We start from the raw sequence: 21,109 nt of genomic DNA, 5'->3' as shown, positions 1-21,109 counted from the left end.
GACCACCTGCTGCCCCCATAAATCTTTTGCATTGGCTGGGAATCAAACCCCGGCCTCCCGTGTGGCAGATATAAGTTGTCAGCAGTTGAAACAATAAGAAAGCTCTCTCCCTGCCACTGTTTCAGTAAAAGTTGAGGGACAGGGCTTGACAAATGTAACCACTCAGATTCATGGACACAACTTTGAATGCCATATCTAGCTTTTTGGGGCCCTAAGCAAGATTTGGTTGCCCACACTTCATGGGCAAAACATTTTAGTGGAGAAATGTGCAGCATTAAAGTTTATGTCCTGCAATTCTTCACATTTTGCCATGGGGAGTTGAGAAAATGTTTCTGTTTTAAAGCACATTTTCTGCTATACTACATATTTTGCCACGGGGCAAAGTGGACATGTCACAGTTTTAAAACTAATTTCATGCGATTCTTCTCATTTTGCCATGATCAATGAGGGCCCCATAGAGGTCAGGGCTCGTGCCTTGTGTGCTCGGTCAGTAATTTGTCCATGATTACAAGGTTTAGATAACCGGCTAGACTAACTTACCTAGCAAATAGCAATCTGTAAAATGTTAGTTGACAAAGGCTAACATACTGTATGTAATATTGTGTTTAAACACCTAGTAAAGTGTCTTTACATGATCAATTTATAAGAGGAAACCAATATCTTCAAGAATAGATCCCAATAAACACTTTTGGCACCATCTGGTGCCGTTATTGGAGATTTGCGCTGAATTTTTTTTTAATACAAATTTTAAATCTACTCCTCCGAATGGATGAGGTGAGTTTCTGAAATTCAATGCATGAAAAATGCTCATACGTGATACAAACCACACACTTGCATTGATTTGTTTGTGTACCAAAATGTTTAGCTTTTTTTTATATACGTATGCAGTGCATTCGGAAAAAACCCCTTGACTTTTTCCATTTTGTTACGTTACAGCCTTATTCTAAAATATATATTTTTTTAAATTCCCCTCTCATCAACTGACACAATACCCCATAATGATAAAGCAAAAACTGTTTTTTAGAAATTGTTGCAAATGTATAAAAATAAAACACTGAAATATCACATTTACATAAGAATTCAGACCCTTTACTCTACTTTGTTGAAGCTCTGTGAGCTTGGATGGGGAGCGTTGCTGCATAGTTATTTTCAGGTCTCTCCAGAGATGTTCGATCGGGTTCAAGTCCGGACTCTGGCTGGGCCACTCAAGAACATTCAGAGACTTGTCCTTTAGCCACACCTGCATTGTCTTGGCTGAGTACTTAGGGTTGTTGTCCTGTTGGAAGGTGAACCTTCGCCCCAGTTTGAGGTCCTGAGCGCTTTGGAGCAGGTTTTCATCAAGGATCTCTCTGTACTTTGCGCCGTTCATCTTTCCCTCAATCCTGACTAGTCTCCCTGCCCTGCCGCTGAAAAACACCCCCACAGCATGATGCTGCCACCATGCTTCACCGTAGGGATGGTGCCATGTTTCCTCCAGACATGACGCTTGACATTCTGGCCAAAGAGTTGGTGTCATCAGACCTGAGAATCTTGTTTCTCATGTTCTCAGAGTCATTTAGGTGCCTTTTGGCAAATTCCAAGTGGGCAGTCATGTGCCTTTTACTGAGGAGTGGCTTCCGTCTGGCCACTCTACCATAAAGGCCTGATTGGTAGAGTGCTGCATTGATGGTTGTCCTTCTGGAAGGTTCTCCCATCTCCACAGAGGAACTCTGGAGATCTGTCAGAGTGACCATGGGGTTCTTGGGTCACCTCACTGACCAAGGTCCTTCTCCCCCGATTGCTCAGTTTGGCCTGCGGGTCAGCTCTAGGAAGAGTCTTGTTGGTTCCTAACTTATTCCATTTAAGATTGAAGGCGGCTACTGTTTTCTCGGGAACCTTCAATGCTGCAGTATTTTTTTGGTACACTTCCCCAGATCTGTGCCTCAACACAATCCTGTCTTGGAGCTCTACAGACAATTCCTTTCATGATCTGACATGCACTGTCAACTGTGGACCTAAAATAGACAGGTGTGTGTGCCTTTCCAAATCATGTCCAATCAATTGAATTTACCACAGGTGGAATCCAATTCATGGAGGCAGGTAGCCTAGTGTTACAGTGTTGGGCTAGCAAATTAAAGGTTGCTGGATCAAATCCCTGAGCTGACAAGGTAAAACATATGTCCCATCAGCAAGGCACGCCACTGTTCTCCAGGCGCCATGGATGTTAATTTAAGGCAGCCCTCCTCACCTTTCTGCTTCAGAGGGTTTGGGTTAAATGTGGAAGACACTTTTAATTCAATGTGTTGTCATACAACTGACTAGGTACCTTTCCTCAATCAAGTTTTAGAAACATCTCAAAGATGATCACTGGAAACAGGATGCACCTGAGCTCAATTTCTATTCTCATAGCAAAGGGTCTGAATACTTTGTCATGACAATAATGCTTGAACAAAAAAAATGTTGAAAAAGGGAAGGGGTCTGAATACATTCCGAATGCACTGTGCTTTATTTTCCATAAAGAAAAAAATTAAGACATTTAAATAATCTTCCACTTTGACATTTTGGAGATGGGAAAGGGGCCGATAAACCGGGGGGAGAGTGTGCGGGATTCCACCCGGATGGGCAGATCCCGGGTGGACAGCTATACCTTCTACCGAGACGTACCGGGGAGATAGGGGTCCGGTGGTGATCCGCTTGTCATCGATACCTGGAGGTGGTCTCGAGGAGGGCCGATCAGGCTCTCTTCCAGGTACGACAACAGCGGCGGACAAAAATCTGGGCAGAAGGTATTGCCGACTTCTTCTTCCTGCTCAGGGAACACCCCAGGGAACACTAAATAGGAGATAGGCCCGTGTCAGAGCAATGAAGGGTGTTGCGGGCATATTCAACCCACACAAGCTGCTGGCTCCAGGTGGTGGGATTGGAACCCAAGGACAGTCTGACCGACGACCTAATGAAGGTGCAGAATGACTTCCAGAACTGGGACGCGAAATGAGGACCCAGGTCAGAGACCATGTCTACTGGTAGTCCATGGATCCAGAAGACGTAATGCACCATGAGCTGGGCCGTCTCTTTGGCAGTAGTTTGGGGAGAGGAATGAAGTGGGTGGCTTTGGAAAACCAATCCACCGTGGTCAGGATGGCAGTGTTGCCATCAGACAGGGGAGACCCGTGCCAAAGTCAAGGCAGATATGAGACCAGAGACGATGAGGGACAGGCAGAGGTTGGAGGAGACCAGCCGGAGCTTGCAGAGGAGTCCTGTTCTGTGCACAAACTGTGCATGCAGCAATGAATGCGGACACGTCAGGGACCATGGTAGGCCACCAAAAGCGCTGTGGCACAAAGGCCAGGGTCTGACGGGAGCCCGGGTGGCAAGCAAGCTTGGAGGAGTGGGCCCACTCCAGGACCGCAGAAAGGACAACGTCAGGAACAAACATCCGGTTTTCAGGGTCCCCCTGGGGTTCGGCTGGGAACTCTGCACCTCACAGACCTGCTTCCCTATTCCCTAGCTGAGTGCCGTCGCCAGGCACGAAATGGGAAGGATAGTCTCGGGTTATGGGGTCGTAGTCGTGGGGCTATAGCGGCGGGACAGTGCATCCGGCTTGACATTCTTGGATACAAGAGGGAGAAGTTGAACTGTGTGAACAGCAGGGCCCATCTGGCTTGCCTGGAGTTGAGGCACTTGGAGGTGCGGAGATACTCCAGGTTCTTGTGGTTGGTCCACACGATGAATGGATGTTCTGCCCGCTCTATCCAGTGCCTCCAACACCATCTTCACCGCGAGAAGCACATGATTCGCCACATCGTAGTTCCTGTCCGTGGCGTTGAGGCAATGTGAGAAAAAGGCGCAGGGATGTAGCTTGAGGTCCAGGGCAGAACGCTGGGACAGTACAGCCCCCACTCCGACATCAGAAGCATCAGCCTCCACAACAAACTGACGGGATGGGTCAGGACGAACCAAGATGGGAGCTGTGGTGAAGCGATGTTTGAGGGCCCGAAACGCCCAGTCAGCAGCTGGAGACCACGTGAACGGAACCTTGAGCGAGGTGAGTGCTGACAGGGGGAAATCCAGGGTGCTGTAACCCCGGATAAAGCAGGGATAGAAGTTGGCGAACCCCAGGAAATGTTGTAGCTGCACCTCTGAAGTAGGCTGGGGCCAATCAACCACCTCTCTCAACTTCCCGGGATCCATTTGTACACACCCTGCAGTGATGATGTAACCCATAAAAAGGATGGTGGAGCAATGGAACTCGCACTTCTCTGCTTATACAAACAGCTGGTTCTCCAGGAGGTGTTGGAGGACCTGTCGTACGTGGAGCACATGTTCTTGGGTGGAGCGGGAGAAGATCAGAACGTCATCGATGTAGACAAAGACAAACCGGTTCAACATATCGCAGAGAACATCATTGGCCAGAGCCTGGAACACAGCAGGGGTCGTTGGTGAGGCCAAATGGTATGATCAGATACTCGTAGTGACCGCTGGCCGTGTTGAAGGCGGTCTTCCACTCGTCCCCTTCCCGTATCCTTACCAGGTGGAAGGCATTCCGTAGATCCGGCTTGGAAAACACGGTGGCCCTCTGGAGCGGCTGTATCCCCGAGGAGATGAGGGGTAGGAGGTAGCGTGTCTTCACCGTTATGTCGTTGAGACCCCAGTAGTCGATGCACGGGCGCAGTTTCTTGTCCTCCTCCACAAAGAATAACCCTGCACGGGCGCAGTTTCTTGTCCTCCTCCACAAAGAATAACCCTGCGCTAGCGGCTGAAGAAGAAGAACGGATGAATCCTGCAGCTAGGTAGTCCCCAATGTCGGTCTCCATCGTCTTGGTCTCTGGTCCCGATAGAGAGTACAGTCGTCCTCGGGAGAGTCGTGCTTGGGAGAAGGTCAATCCCGCAGTCATAAGGTCGGTGCGGCGAAAGTGAAGTGGCCCGGGCCTTGTTGAACACCTCCCATCTCAGTCGAGTCATGTTTTTAACTTGCCATATGTTTGACAGGCACACTTCAGGATAGTCAGACAGGGCAGACGGGGAATCTCCAGCAGAAGATTGAGGGTCTTTACCTCAGTGTGAAACACTACGTCTACCAGGTGGACAGTGTAACTATTCCCTCCGCAAGGCAATCAAACAAGCTAAGCGTCAGTATAGAGACAAAGTAGAATCTCAATTCAACGGCTCAGACGCAAGAGGTACAGTCAATCACGGATTACAAAAAGAAAACCAGCCCAGTCACGGACCAGGATGTCTTGCTCCCAGGCAGACTAAATACATTTTTTGCCCGCTTTGAGGACAATACAGTGCCACTGACACAGCCCGCAACTAAAACATGCGGACTCTCCTTCACTGCAGCCGACGTGAGGAAAACATTTAAAAGTGTCAACCCTCGCAAGGCTGCAGGCCCAGACGGCATCCCCAGACGCGCCCTCAGAGCATGCGCAGACCAGCTGGCTGGTGTGTTTACGGACATATTCAATCAATCCCTATCCCAGTCTGTTGTTCCCACATGCTTCAAGAGGGCCACCATTGTTCCTGTTCCCAAGAAAGCTAAGGTAACTGAGCTAAATGACTACCGCCCCGTAGCACTCACTTCCGTCATCATGAAGTGCTTTGAGAGACTAGTCAAGGACCATATCACCTCCACCCTACCTGACACCCTAGACCCACTCCAATTTTCTTACCGCCCAAATAGGTCCACAGACGATGCAATCTCAACCACACTGCACACTGCCCTAAACCCATCTGGACAAGAGGAATACCTATGTGAGAATGCTGTTCATCGACTACAGCTCGGCATTTAACACCATAGTGCCCTCCGAGCTCGTCATCAAGCTCGAGACCCTGGGTCTCGACCCCGCCCTGTGCAACTGGGTACTGGACTTCCTGACGGGCCGCCCCCAGGTGGTGAGGGTAGGCAACAACATTTCCACCCCGCTGATCCTCAACACTGGGGCCCCACAAGAGTGCGTTCTGAGCCCTCTCCTGTACTCCCTGTTCACCCACGACTGCGTGGCCACGCACGCCTCCAACTCAATCATCAAGTTTGCAGACGACACAACAGTGGTAGGCTTGATTACCAACAACGACGAGACGGCCTACAGGGAGGAGGTGAGGGCCCTCGGAGTGTGGTGTCAGGAAAATAACCTCACACTCAACGTCAACAAAACTAAGGAGATGATTGTAGACTTCAGGAAACAGCAGAGGGAACACCCCCCTATCCACATTTATGGAACAGTAGTGGAGAGGGTAGTAAAGTTAAGTTCCTCGGCGTACACATCACAGACAAACTGAATTGGTCCACCCACACAGACAGCATCGTGAAGAAGGCGCAGCAGCGCCTCTTCAACCTCAGGAGGCTGAAGAAATTCGGCTTATCACCAAAAGCACTCACAAACTTCTACAGATGCACAATCGAGAGCATCCTGTCGGGCTGTATCACCGCCTGGTAAGGTAACTGCTCCGCCCACAACCGTAAAGCTCTCCAGAGGGTAGTGAGGTCTGCACAACACATCACGGGGGCAAACTACCTGCCCTCCAGGACACCTACACCACCCGATGTCACAGGAAGGCCATAAAGATCATCAAGGACAACAACCACCCGAGCCACTGCCTGTTCACCACGCTATCATCCAGAAGGCGAGGTCAGTACAGGTGCATCAAAGCTGGGACCGAGAGACTGAAAAACAGCTTCTATCTCAAGGCCATCAGACTGTTAAACAGCCACCACTAACATTGAGTGGCTGCTGCCAACACACTGACTCAACTCCAGCCACTTTAATAATGGGAATTGATGGGAAATGATGTAAAAAAATATCACTAGCCACTTTAAACAATGCTACCTAATATAATGTTTACATACCCTACATTATTCATCTCATATGTATATGTATATACTGTACTCTATATCATCTACTGCATCTTTATGTAATACATGTATCACTAGCCACTTTAACTATGCCACTTTGTTTACATACTCATCTCATATGTATATACTGCACTCAATACCATCTACTGTATCTTGCCTATGCCACTCTGTACCATCACTCACTCATATATCTTTATGTACATATTCTTTATCCCCTTACACTTGTGTCTATAAGGTAGTAGTTTTGGAATTGTTAGCTAGATTACTTGTTGGTTATTACTGCATTGTCGGAACTAGAAGCACAAGCATTTCGCTACACTCGCATTAACATGTGCTAACCATGTGTATGTGACAAATAAAATTCGATTTGATTTGATTTGAGGTAAGCACCAACAACAATATGACCTCAAACACATTATTAATCAAGCAGTACAACTGATATGTGAAAGAAAATGCATTTGTCATACACATCAGACCATGTTTATGATCAAATGTAGGCATGACGTATGTTATTCATTGATCTAATGCAAAACATTTCATTAAACTGAGAAATTACATGGCAATAAACAACAGATTATCTTGTGAGCCACAACTCTGCATGCCTTGTACAGTATATCATAATTCTATAACATATCTGTCAGAGTGGATTCTATAATCTCTTCACCCAATAGACACAGTTATACTTCCCCACAATTTTTAATGCATCAGTATTATTTGCCATTCTTTGGCGTCACATTTTGGCTTCTAGTTACTTTTGTCCATGGCTGTGCCACAGCTGTGTGGTTGCGCCCTGACAGTGACAAGTGGCAAGCAGGACATCCTGATTGGAATAAAAAGTAAATATGTGTTTTTTAAGGACTTTACTTCTATTGACATGTTTTTAAATAATGTAATTAATTACTTCCTAATAATTACTCCTGACTCAGGCTGCTACAACCTGTCCGTTCCTCCTCTGAACTGCTCCGGGTGTCTGAGACATTGGACAGTGGGGCTGGACGAACCTGTAAAGAGTGGCTACTGGCCAGCCACCGTAACTCACCAGACCATCTTCACAGTGGACCTCTTCAAGTCCTTTAAAGACATGAAGGTGTTGGCCCCAGGATTCTCCGGTCAAGCCTTTGTGGGAATGCTTCATGGAAGAACAAAGCACTTTGGCAGGGTAAGTGTGTATACACTGTTCTAATAATATGATAATTTTAATGAATTAGCAGTTAATATTTGTCCCTAATATAAAAATTGCCCCCTACTTATACCTCTGTATGTTTAACATGTTATTAGAGTGGAAAGATATGTGGTGACACATTCCAGAAGGCATTCCTTGAGTGGATTTACGACACGGATTGAAATAGACACGTTTTGTGTAAGCGATCTCCTCCATTGTCCTGCCTGGTTTGGATGGGAAAGACTCAAGGTTTGTATTACCTTCTTATGTGTTGGATGTTTTGTTCAGGGAATAATTATACCTTCTTAAAGTGCATGCTGTTCTTTTTTGTAATGAAGTATATGTTTGTGGTGATTGTGGTGGTTAATTTCTGTATTACCAAATGAGGAGAGAGACAAACTTCATACTTAAACTACATATTTAATAATAAGAGCTTTGCAATAACACTGACTTTCAACTATTACCCATTTCTAATGAACCGTTGATTGTCAACACAATGGCTACTGAGATTTTTTATAAAAATGATCCACCCCCTTGTCGACATGACAAACCACAGATATTTGGAACAGTTCACAAAGGAAGACTTTTACTTGAGAGAGGAGTATCCCATAGCCAGATAGCATTCGCTATAAATTATCATTCATTTTGGTCCCTAAAACGAGGTTCTAATCTCGTTCCTGGTACTTCATAGAAGAAAAATACCAACTCATCCATTGGCATAAATCAGTTGTCAACTCTAGATACTCCCATCTCAAGTAAACCCCTCTTGACCCCACTCCTGGACAAGCTCACTGAGGGGAGTGAACTTCTAGGTCATATACACTATCCCAGGATAAGTGCAACATCAGAGAGGACATACAATGGTTCCAGACACTGCCATACACCTCCCTCCAATAGAAAAGGAGGGAGTGACTTGCACACAGACATTGTGGAGACAAATAATTGTTTCCCCATGAATCACTCCATCCCTTCACATGGTTTAAGAATAGGTAAAGACACATTCACATATGAAAACAATGTTCCATCCTGTCCTCTTCCCTTTCTGATATTCTGCATAGCACCAAGGACATGTGAAAGAAAAGCCTGACCTCTCCCCTCTCTGGGCCCCAAGTACCTGAGCCCCAGCTGAGGGAAGAAGTGCCATTGTCAACACCAGAGTCCAAACGGATATATTCTAATAACAAGTATATCACATAAGCATATTATGCAGATAAGACATCTTAATTATCTATGTTACCCAACTAATTATGATTCATCCGCCACATTCCCCTCTCAAGGGACTCCACCCATTCTGGAGAACCAGAACAGTAACATGGTACCTTACTAACAGTAGTTGCAGCGTATATGAATTATAAAAATAAAAAACACAATCAAAATTGAAAGAAAATAGAGAATCAAATCCCTTCAATATCGAGTACCTTATTTCCATATAAGTTTACAACCTTTATACTACAAGACAGACTTGCACATGTTTAGTCATACAGAATAATACATTGTTGAAGACATTTTAAAAAAAAAACAACAGAACAAATAAATGCTCCCTATATTACAGTGTCTAACAGTCCTCATCACAACAGATAAGACAGTCATCCCTTTGAGTCCTCATGCTCAGAATTGGGATTCCCACCATTAGAGTTGTAGTCAGGAGTAGGGAATAGGTCTGGGAAATCATTCATATACTGTGAACCCTCTCTATCTACACTGTCCAGTGAGAATATTTCACTGTGGTCACCTGATTGTCTTCCATCAATCTCAGATTCTTCATCTATAGCTACTTCATTTGCAAGCAAGGACATAGTAAGAACAACATCAACCACTTTATTAAACCATTTCTTCACACAAACGATAATTATCAACAGAGCAATCAGTAATATTAGACCATAGATGAGCCAGTGGAAAATAGTCACTCCCCAAGCACCAAGCACTGACTGAACCCACCCTAACGGATTCCAGTCGATGTCAGGCTGGTTTTCCCTTTCGAGAACACCCTTTCGAGAACACCACTAAGCTCTTTCAAATGTTCCACTACAATAGTCAAATATTAATCTCCCTGGGGTATGAATGTACAGAATGTACATCTCCTATAATTTGACACACCCTCCTTCATGTGCTAGCATGTCATGTCAAGTGCCACCCTATTTTGTGTTGCCATGAGTCGAGTGGCTTGCAACTCTGGTCTTATAATAGAAAACCCTGAAGTGGTCAAATTTACCAGGGATTCCAAATGATATCCTAACCGATCCAACTCATGTGCGTTCCCCGATGCCCCATACCAGGGGATTAACCCACGGGCAATTTTGAGGATCGTCGCGAGTCACTGGGGACATAATTGGGATTGCGAGATGCCTCTCTTAATTCGTCGTAACCTGCTTGGAGTGGAGGAGCTAGTTTTATGCATTACCACAAGGGAGATGTTTAGTTTACCGAAAATACAGCTCACTGTCCAATGTGTTGGGTAGAGACAGGCTTGATCACCACAGATCCAATCAGTAAATGTTGCCCGTGCCAAATCGATGAGGAGAACGATCGTCAGTTTTCTGCATCAATAATGGTGTGCCCCACCCTCAGTCTAATGGGGTTTCCAGAGCTGCATGTTCCTTTCTTCCAGCTACATCCTATTGGGTAAACACTATAATTGACACATGTTGACATTCCCAGATAGGACTCATTAAATTGTGGTAAGGAAATATTGCTTGGGTTGTGACAATGACTGGTCCTGAATGGGGTTCGCCGGGGTTGGACTTGAATAGGTTCTGGTACACAGGATCTAGGTTCTAAGATGATTCTACTGTACCAATGTGAACAATCAAATCGACCTCATAAATCTTTTGTTGATGATAAATCACCATTAATGCATTTATCCCTCAGTGTTCTACCTAGTGAGGGTTGACCCCCTGTGTTCTCATTGGACAAGAGCACTTCTAGTGCACATAGTGTCATAAATGCTGACCTCTACTGAATACTGTAAGAATGGGGAGATCGCTGAATGTGGAAACAAGCTACATACATAACAGGAGGTATTTCCTAACATCAGTTCAGTCTTTACTGTATAGTTAAGCAATGACCACCAAGTGTTTCCCTCGTGATTCCTACTGTGATGCTCATCCAGTGGATGCATCGACCTTCTTCTTCTTTTGATATGGGAGCGGCTATTGTTTTCTGGTCTCCTGTCCTGAGCCTGCCGTTGGCTGGAGCTGGAGTGGCTGTTATTTAAGTCCCGCCATGGGACTGAACGGTCCTCAGTCGAGTCCGTACCATGTTGTCCTTCCAGGACCGGTTGTCCTTGAGTCCATATGGCAACTGTAATGAGAAGGCTCAAGACAAGAGCAAGAAACATGATGCGTAGAGTCTGGGCCTGATCCTCCCATGGCCATCTAGTCGGTGACTTCCGGCATTTCTGGTCCTCCATCCTCAGGGTCTGGTGGGCAGTATGGCATCTTCCTGCAGTGGCTGGCGTGGATCCAAGTAGACCCCTCAGCTATGCGAACAGCAGTGGGGGTAATCAGCATCACCTGGTATGGTCCAGTCCACCTCTGCTGGTTCCAATGCTTTCGTCTCAGGTCTTTAACCACTACCCAGTCACCTGGTTGCAGTTTGTGCAGGATCCCCACCAGAGGCTGGGATAGAGCCGCTTTCTCCCTGGGGAAAATAGCCTTGAGAACATTGTTTAGAGCAGTACAATAACTTACCATGTCATCGTCACAGCCCATCAGTGTCAGCTTGTTCTGTGGGAAGGGAGAATTGATCATCCTCATTCGTCTATCTGTCAGAACCTCATGAGGAGCCAATCCAGCGGTTCTGTGGGGCCGCCCTCACATGCACATCAGAGCCAGGGGGCATCACAGTGACCCAGGAATGCCCTGTCTATGCCATAAGCTTCTCCATCTTAGATTCTAGGGTCTGATTAGCGCGTTCAACTAAACCGCCTGATTGCGGCCTATAGCTACAATGGGTCCTAGGTCTATCTGCAGACTCTCAGACAAGTTCTGTATCACCAGGTTCACAAAGTGAGAGCCATTGTTGCTGGTTAATTTAGATGGTAACCCCTGCCTTTGGATGATCTCCCTAAGGAGATTCTTGGCTACTGCCATAGCAGTGGCATGTCGACATGGGAAAGCATCTACCCACTTGGAGAAGGCATCCACTATCATCAGACAATATTTGTAACCCTGGCAAGGAGAGAGTTCAATAAAATCCATCATTATGTGTTCAAATGGTCCTTCAGGGGTTGGAGCCGACAGTGGCATGGGAATCCCTCTTCCCATGTTGTTAGTCACATTTTGCCCAAAATTGTTCAGCAAACACAGAAAACCCAGGTCCAAATCCAAATGTATTTATAAAATCAACAACTTCCCCCTTTGACACATGATCCCTACCATGTGACTCTTGCGCACACCACCTCCTTTTCCTGTCCCTGCTGGGGATGCTCCCTGTTAAAACATCATCTGGGCAGCCTGTAGTTTCTGTGTCTTCCACTGTGTACCACTGTGTAGCCTGAAACAGGTCTCAAGTCTCTTTCTGAAAGCCTCCAGGGCCTCGTCTTTCTTCATAGTGCATTCTCTGATGGCAGTCCAGTCAGTCTTAGTTGGATACTTCTCCACAATCCTGGTCAGCAGCGCCGTTATGTGGTCCTGATACGCACTATTCTCAGCCCACAGGTAGTTGCAATCAAACTGTCCCTGTACATCCGCCCACCTGAGTCCCAGTTTATTTTTACAGATATGGGCTATCTCAGCAGCAGATGGTTTGTACTGACCCACCAATACCCTCATCTCTGCTGAATATTTCACAGCGTCCTTACTTGGGTCTGGTAGGTCTTCTATAATGTCTTTGATTTCATCATGTCTCCACGCCCTCTGGACATACACAATGCTTCTCCGTGCTGCGGCGGCAGCAGCATTAGCATCATCAGGTCGAGGTTGAGGGTTGGGACAGGCCATCAGAGGGTATTGTCGATATATGTCTGTTGCTGGGTCGTATGGGGAGAGGGTAGACACACTCCTCTCCGTCCTGGCCCGTAGACGGTCCTTCAGCGGGGGAGTCAGCTGGCGTACCCCTCCTTTCCTCACTTTCCTCACTGGAGCTGAGTGGAGGAGCCTTTAGAAAAGGATTGTTGATCTTCTTACCCTTCTGGCGTGCTCCCCCCCACCGCGCCTCCAGTGGGACTGGCCGGGGTCACTCCAGACCCATTCAGGACTTCAGCCAGGCTCCGTGTCAGACGATCAATGACCGTGGTGTTGGGAGAGACAGGGGGTGGGGCTGCAGGTTGTAGTGGTTTTGCATCCAGCGGACCAGCAGGAGACGGCTGAGGAGGAGGAAGGTCCGGCAGTAGGGAGGGGGACAGTCTCTGTCATCATCATCCTTCCTATTCTTTCTCACTGTTTCATCTTTCCCATTCTTTTCTCCTTCCTCAGTCTGAACTACCATATTCTGACAGGGTTTTCCCCGAAATGGGTCCTGTCTCTTCTTTCGTTTATCAGCGTACTTTTCCCGTTTCCTGAATTTCACCCATTCCATTTTATAATTTTTCCCTAGTTTACCTTCCTTCTCTACCAATTTCTGTCTTATCTCGTCTAACAGTGTCACACTTAGTGTCCCTGTCAAAGGAAAACCACCCTCTCTATGCCATATATATAAACCTGTTCCAGAATATCCCTACCCCATTTATCTACCATAACCTTCAAGGCTCCGGAATGCCTGGTTCATTGCACCAGCGCGCACCCTTGGCTCCTTAGTCTCACACACACACAAACACAACATTTCACACACACACACACACACACAGGGAGAGAAAAACAGTTATAACAAAAATTCCTTATGTACTCACACAGAACTAAAATGATCACCCACACAGGATTGGTCAGATGCTCACACAGAACTGGTCAGATGTCCACACAGAATCAACCTACCTCGCTCACACAGAATGCTCCTACAAAGATTACCTACACAGGATTTCAAACCCTGTCTATATGTACAGGGAAACCCTGTTATCAAAATATTACCTAGTGGTCCCAAAACAAAACACCCACACAGGGTAACCCAGGGAATACCTGGCTAGCACATTAAAAATAATTGGATTTCACCACTTCTGAGGGTCACTTAGACACTTTCAGAACGAGGTCCTTCTTCCAATAGGGCTTCACCAAGTACCGTGTTTCACACAGAACGCACAGTCAACCTGGCTCCTCGCCCCTACAGACCGCACCAATCCCCACTGTGATCAATTCAGTGTCAGGACGGCTCTAGGTCGTCTGCAACCGACCAGTGGCAGAGTTTCTTTGAGTCCACAAACTCTCAGATTACTCTCCTCTGACTCGGCCCTGCTTACGCCTCCAAGGTGCCCCACTCTCACAGGAATACACACTCAGAGCCCAAGTAACAGAGGCTATTGTTAAAAAAACTCAACTTCAAGTCTGGTTTGCTCAACTTTTTAATTTTAATTTTAAACAATGTTCGGGATGTGGCATCCACTCGGCCTGCTGCCTCTCAGATCTTAGTTTGGTCCATCTGCTCCGTTCCCGAAGTGTGGTCTCCCTGAGATCCCAAGTTTGAGGGATCCCTTGAGCACGATTTACCCAGGTCGTCAGGAGCCGTCACCGAGTGAAGATTCACATCCCATCCCCGTCGCCAAATGTGGTGGTTAATTTCTGTAATACCAAATGAGGAGAGAGACAAACTTCACACACCAGTCAGAGTTTTACTTAAACTACATCTTTAATAATAAGAGCTTTGCAATAGCACTGACTTTCAACGATTCGCCATTTCTAAGGAACCGTTGAGGGTGTCAACACTATGGCTACTGAGATCTTTTATAGCAAAGATCCATCCCCCTAGTCGAAATGACAAACCACAAATATTAGGAACAGTTCACAAAGGAAGACTTTTACTTGAGAGAGGAGTATTGTCCCTAAGACGAGGTTCTAATCTCGTTCCTGGTACTTCATAGCACAAAACCACCAACTCATCCAATGGCATAAATCAATTGTCAACTCTAGATACTCCCATCTCAAGTAAACCCCTCTTGACCCCACTCCTGAGGGGAGTGAGCTTCTAGGTCATACACTATCCCAGGATAAGTGTAACATCAGAGAGGTCATACAATGGTTCCAGACACTGCCATACACACCTCCCACGAATAGAAAAGGAGGGAGTGACTTGCACACAGACATTGTGGAGACAAGTAATTGGTTCCCCATTAATCATGCCATCCCTTCACATGTCAACTAAAAGTTAATTTTCCATGAAGAAAATGTGTGGGACAGTGATTTGTCATTTTGCTTTTTCCAAACCCCTCCGAGACACACACAGACACATACACAGAGAGGTTGGAGCAACACGATCAGATGACTGGGAGTTGAGCCAGCATCCCACCTCTCCAGGCTGCTTAACACATCTTGACGGTTTGGTTTGATGTATTCATTTGTGATGTAATCTTGCAGCCTGACTCTCTATCTAGTGTTGAGAATGATGGTGTCTTCCAAGGAAAAGTCGATGATGTGAGCCATAGTCAAACATGTCCATACAAAGACCAATCATTTATCCATTCTTACAGTTTCTATAACATAGCTTAATGTCACCCAGTTTAGAACTTGTTTCTTTTAAGTTAATCTCTGAACATCACGGTGATTTTCATGTTGTAGACACCAGGCAAAGGAGTGTGTGTCACGTCAGAGTGGACAGCGGCCAAAGAGACATCAGGAAATTAATCTGCCAAAGTAGAGGAGGGCCTTGTGATAGCAGTTTGCCGACATGACGTGCTCCTCAAGGCCTTCAACATGGACAGAGGCGAGATATACTGTATGCATCTGCAATGTACTTGCAGAAAGAGCTGTCTTCTGCTGGAACGGTGGGCTTTTTATGCTGCTGTGTTGCATGCAAATACTAGCCATATTTGCAGAAAGTTGTGCAGGCGTGCCCAGAGTTGAAGGAGCTTCGAAAAATGCACCTTCTCCTTTCCGTTATGCCCTTGCCTATTTAAATAAAGTTGAAATAAAATACAAAATAAATGCAACCAGAGAGGAAGTCGAACAGGTGAACAGTTTTATGTCCATAGCTGCTGTCATGAGAAAGTACATGCCCAGCGTTTAATCTCGAGAGTACTGAACATGATACAGGTTATAAACTGAAAATGACGTCATTAGTTTTCGAACTGTCCCGTCTCTTCTTCACCCTGGTACAAAGGCTGTGTAGTTCTCAATCCTTCCCACATCATCTCTCCTAATTTAGATAATTTATGACCCGAGCCAAGGTCTGCCTGTGTAGATCAGCATTCTAGCCAGTCTGGCGATATGTTCATTCATTTCTACCAAGGAACAGACAATCATTGTTCTACTTCTTGATTATAATTACACACATTATATTCAGTACTAGGATTAAAAGAAAATTCATACATATACAGTAACATAATAGTATTCTGATTAGTCAGTCCTGATTGAAATGTATAAATAATTAGTCATTATTGACAAAAAATCCCTTAACAGGCTTCCACGTGGTGTGAACAGTCTTTAGACATAGTTTCAGCCTTTTATTCTGAAAAATGAGCGAGAACGATCAAATCGTGTCAGTGGATGGCTGTGTGTCCCCAGAGTTTTGCATGCGCCAACAGCTTGGAGCAGACATTTTCTCTCTCTCTCCTATTGAAAAAGCTACGGTCCGGTTGAAATATTATTTATTGTAAAAACAACCTGAGGATTGATTATAAAAAACGTTTGACATGTTTCTACGAACTTTACGGATACTATTTGGAATTTTTTGTCTGCCCGTCGTGACCTGCCCGAGCCTGTGGATTACTAAACATAACGCGCCAACCAAATGGAGGTTTTTGGAAATTAAAATGATCTTTATCGAACAAAAGGAACATTTATTGTGTAACTGGGAGTCTCGTGAGTGCAAAGATCCGAAGATCATCAAGGGTAAACGATTCATTTTATTGCTTTTCTGACTTTCGTCACCAATCTACTTTGCTGCTAGCTATTTGTAATGTTTTGTCTGTTGAGAGAGATGTCCTCACATAAACGCTTGGTTTGCTTTCGCTGTAAAGCTTTTTTGAAATCTGACACGCCAGGTGGATTTAACAACAAGCTACGCTGTGTTTCGCTATATTGCACTTGTGATTTCATGAAAATTAAATATTTTTAGGAATTTAATTTGAATTTGGCGCTCTGCAATTCAACGGATGTTGACGAAAATGATCCCCCTAACGGGATGGGTGCACCAAGAAGTTAACCTCTCTTGGATATGTGGGACCTGGCCAAAAGCCAGGGAAAATGCAGAGCACCAAATTCAAATAAATTACTATAAAAATCAAACTTTCATTAAATTACACGTAAGATTAAAGCTACACGTGTTGTGAATCCAGCCAACATGTCAGATTTCAAAAGGGCTTTTCGGCGAAAGCAAAAGATGCTATTATCTTAGGATAGCACCTCCGTAAACAAAAGAGAGAAAGCATATTTCAACCCTGCAGTTTGACACAAAACGCAGAAATAAAAATATAATTCATGCCTTACCTTTGACGAGCTTCTTTTGTTGGCACTCTAATATGTCCCATAAACATCACAAATGGTCCTTTTGTTCGATTAATTCCGTCGATATATATCCAAAATGTCCATTTATTTGGCATGCTTTCTGGTCACGCGCCTCTATCGAACAGTACACTTCAAGTGACCCTCATTCAAGAAGGCCGTACTTCATCATTACACAAAGGAATAACCTCAACCAATTTCTAAAGACTGTTGACATCCAGTGGAAGCGATAGGAACTGCAAGAAGGTCCCTTAGAAATCTGGATTCCCAATGAAAACCCATTGAAAAGAGAGCGTCCTTAAATAAGTTCTGTTATACTCACAGACATGATTCAAACAGTTTAGAAACTTCAGAATATTTAAGGCAAAATATTTCAATTTTGGAGAATCGCTTATAAAATATGTTAAAGTTATGTATTGTAACCCTAGGTGTAAAATAGTAAATAATGGCTACATCTCAAAGTTTTTGTCATAACTTCGATGCCTCTCCTTGTTCGGGCGGTGTTCGGCGGTCAACGTCGCCAGTCTTCTAGCCATCGCCGATCCATTTTTCATTTTCCATTTGTTTTGTCTCGTTTTCCCACACACCTAGTTCTCATTTCCCTCATTATGTGTTGTGTATTTAACCCTCATTTCCCCCCATGTCTTTGTGTGGTATTGTTTATTGTAAGTTCTTGTGCACATTTTGTCTGACTGGTGCGCATTGGGTTATTGTGCCCATATTTTGTATTTCTTATGCTGTTGGTTTTATCATTAAACTGCTACGGCTATTACCAAGTTTTGCTCTCCTGCATCTGACTTCCCTGCCACCAGTTACACACCCCTTACAGTTTTAAACTGTCAAGAGAAGTATTACAAGGTTGTCAACTATCGGCATATCTATTTATTATTGCCATCGAAATGTTAGCTGTTAAAATTAGACCAAACAATAATATTAAGGGATAGAAATCCGTGGCTTAAAAACAAAGATGTCATTGTATGCTGATGATTCATGTATTCTTTTAAATCCACAATTAGAATCCCTCCACAGCCTCAGAGGATCTAGATACTTTTGCTAACATGTATGGATTAAAACCAAATAACGTATTGGATCACAAAAAAATTCAACTTTTACAATACCGTGTAGTTTACCAATAAAATGATTTGGCGGGGATGTGGACATACTCGGTATACAAATCCCGAAAGAAAGAAATTCTCACTCCAATACATTATTATAGAAAGTTTGATTGAGAACCACTCTAGGCAACCATAGACTTACCTAGACTACTTCACTAACCACAAACCCATTACCTACAAAAAAAACCTAGACAAAACACACCACATAAATACCCATGTCACACCCTGGCCTGACCAAAATAATAAAGAAAACACAAAATACTAAGGCCAGGGCGTGACAGTACCCCCCCACGTAAACCCATATGGGAGGATCTGGGTGGGCGTCTGTCCACGGTGGCGGCTCTGGCGCGGGACGTGGACCCCACTCCAAATAGTCTTAGTCCGCTTACTCCGCGTCCTTAGATTGGCGACCCTTGCCGCCGACCTTGGCCTAGTAACTCTAACAAAGGGCCCCACTGGACTGAGGGGCAGCTCCGGACTGAGGGGCAGCTCCGGACTGAGGGACAGCTCGGGACTGAGGGACAGCTCGGGACTGAGGGGTAGCTCGGGACTGAGGGGTAGCTCGGGACTGAGGGGTAGCTCGGGACTGAGGGGTAGCTTGGGACTGAGGGGTAACTCAAGACTGAGAGGAAGCTCAGGACTGAGAGGAAGCTCAGGCAGGTTGATGGCTCTGGCAGATCCTGGCTGACTGGAGGTTCTGGCAGATCCTGGCTGACTGGCGGCTCTGGCAGATCCTGGCTGACTGGCGGCTCCTGGCTGAATGGCGGATCCTGGCTGACTGGCGAATCCTGGCTGACTGGCGAATCCTGGCTGACTCGCGAATCCTGGCTGACTGGCGGCTCTGGCGGATCCTGGCAGACTGGCGGCAAGGGCGGATCCTTGCAGACTGGCGGCAAGGGCGGATCCTGGCAGACTGGCGGCAAGGGCGGATCCTGGCAGACTGGCGGCAGGCGGATCCTTGCAGACTGGCGGCAAGGGCGGATCCTGGCAGACTGGCGGCAAGGGCGGATCCTGGCAGACTGGCGGCTCTGGCAGATCCTGGCTGATTGGCGGCTCTGGCTGCTCCATGCTGACTGGCGGCTCTGGCTGCTCTGGCTGCTCCGGACAGGCTGGAGACTCCGGTAGCGCTGGCGAGGAGGAAGGCTCCGGCAGCGCTGGACAGGCGGGAGACTCCGGCAGTGCTGGAGAGGAGGAAGGCTCTGGCAGCACTGGACAGGCGAGGCGCACTGTAGGCCTGATGCGTGGTGCTGGCACTGGTGGTACTGGGCCGAGGACATGCACAGGAAGCCTGGTGCGGGGAGCTGCCACCAGAGGGCTGGTGCGTGGAGGTGGTACTGGATAGACCGGACCGTGCAGGCGCACTGGAGCTCTTGAGCACTGAGCCTGCCCAACCTTATATGGTTGAATGCTCCCGGTCGCCCTGCCAGTGTGGCGAGATGGAATAGCCCGCACTTGGCTATGCAGGCGAACCGGGGACACCGTGCGCAAGGCTGGTGTCATGTAAGTCGGCCCAAGGAGACGCACTGGAGACCAGATGCGTAGAGCGGGCTTCATGACACTTGGCTCAATGCCCACTCTAGCCCGGCCGATACGAGGAACTGGTATGTACCGCACCGGGCTATGTACCGCACTGGAGACACCGTGCGCTCCACAGCATAACACGGTGCCTGCCCGGTCTCTCTAGCCCCCCGGTAAGCACAGGAAGTTGGCGCAGGTCTCCTACCTGGCTTCGCCATACTCCCTGTGTGCCTCCCCCACAAGACATTTTTGGGGCTGACTCTCAGGCTTCCATCCGCGTCGCCGTGCTGCCTCCTCATACCAGTGCCTCTCCGCCTTAGCCGCCTCCAGCTCTTCTTTGGGACGGCGATATTCTCCTGGCTCTGCCCAGGGTCCTTTACCGTCCAAGATTTCCTCCCATGTCCAGAAATCTGGATTTCGCTGCTCCTGCTGCCGCTGCTGTCACCACGCCGCTTGGTGGCGTGGTGGGTGATTCTGTTACGGTTTACTTCTGGTGAAAGAGAGGAGGACCAAAATGCAGAGTGGTTATTCATAAACATCTTTAATGAAAGATGAAACTACGAACAATATACAAAGAAAAAGAAACGCGAAAAACCGAAACAGCCCTATCTAGTGCAACAAACACAGAGTCAGGAACAATCACCCATGAAATACTCAAAGAATATGGCTGCCTAAATATGGTTCCCAATCAGAGACAACGATAAACACCTGCCTCTGATTGAGAACCCTTCTAGGCAACCATAGACTTACCTAGACAACTTCACTAACCACAATCCCATTACCTACAAAAAACACCACAAATACCCATGTCACACCCTGGCCTGACCAAAATAATAAAGAAAACACTAAATACTAAGGCCAGGGCGTAACAATATAGTTTCTTTTTAAAATGTAGTTCCACATGATAGGACAATAAATAAATATAACGTATAATTCATTATAAAAAGTATATCCATCA

The sequence above is a fragment of the Oncorhynchus tshawytscha genome, linkage group LG20, assembly GCF_018296145.1.
Source record: "Oncorhynchus tshawytscha isolate Ot180627B linkage group LG20, Otsh_v2.0, whole genome shotgun sequence".
In the NCBI taxonomy this organism is placed as follows: domain Eukaryota; kingdom Metazoa; phylum Chordata; class Actinopteri; order Salmoniformes; family Salmonidae; genus Oncorhynchus; species Oncorhynchus tshawytscha.
The sequence above is the reverse complement of the archived record's forward strand: the minus strand, read 5'-3'. Positions refer to the sequence as shown.